The following is a 734-nucleotide window of genomic DNA, read 5'->3' on the forward strand; positions in this document are numbered from 1 at the left end:
ATCACAAGAAAAGTGATTTTTTTTGTAACTGTATATGGTGACAGATGTTAACTAGATTTATTGTGATGGTAATCTCACAATACACACAAATATGTAATCATTATGTTTGTATAGCTGAAACTAATATAGTGTTATATACCAATTATAAGTCAATTAAAAAATAAAACAGAGGAGACTCATTAGTATAACGGGAAAAAAAACATGAGTACTCGGAGAAAAGATTATTAATTTGCAGATTCTATAGGAATGTGGTGTAGCTCTAACAGAGAAGAAAGGAATTTCCCCAAGCCAGGACATAACAGAATGGAGATGCTGGGGATTGAACCCAAGACCTCATGCATGCTAAGCATACGCTCTACCACTGAGCTACATCCCCACCTGGTGATAACACTGCTTTTCTAAGCTGTTTTCATGAAACAAATCAGAAATGTGCTCCCTCAAAACACTGGTTATAGTCATAGCCAAGAGGTTTGGGAACAGGGGGAGGATGGTAATGCAGAGGATGTACAGGGGGATGTTCTGGGAGTTAGGCATAAAAGGAATTTACTTCTCTCTCTATGCTTTTTGTACAACTTGAGTATTTTACCATTAGGCATTGCCTAAAACAAAGATGGAAAATAAAAGAGAAAATAAAGGTTAAACAAAAGCACTTTTCTACAACAATGCCCTCACTTTATAGATGGAACACTGAGACTTAAATAAGAGAAGGGCCTCTCCAATCTACAACACCTCCA

General features: G+C 36.6%; 1 non-coding gene across 1 annotated transcript; it reads right to left on the minus strand.

Moving 5' to 3' along the window:
• Positions 1-304: 304 nt before the first annotated feature.
• On the minus strand, positions 305-376 carry TRNAA-AGC. Its single transcript has one exon. It is a non-coding gene; the product is annotated as a tRNA-Ala (tRNA).
• Between the last annotated feature and the right edge of the window lie 358 nt (positions 377-734).

Source organism: Mustela erminea, chromosome 20 (assembly GCF_009829155.1).
Source record: "Mustela erminea isolate mMusErm1 chromosome 20, mMusErm1.Pri, whole genome shotgun sequence".
Taxonomy (NCBI): Eukaryota; Metazoa; Chordata; class Mammalia; order Carnivora; family Mustelidae; genus Mustela; species Mustela erminea.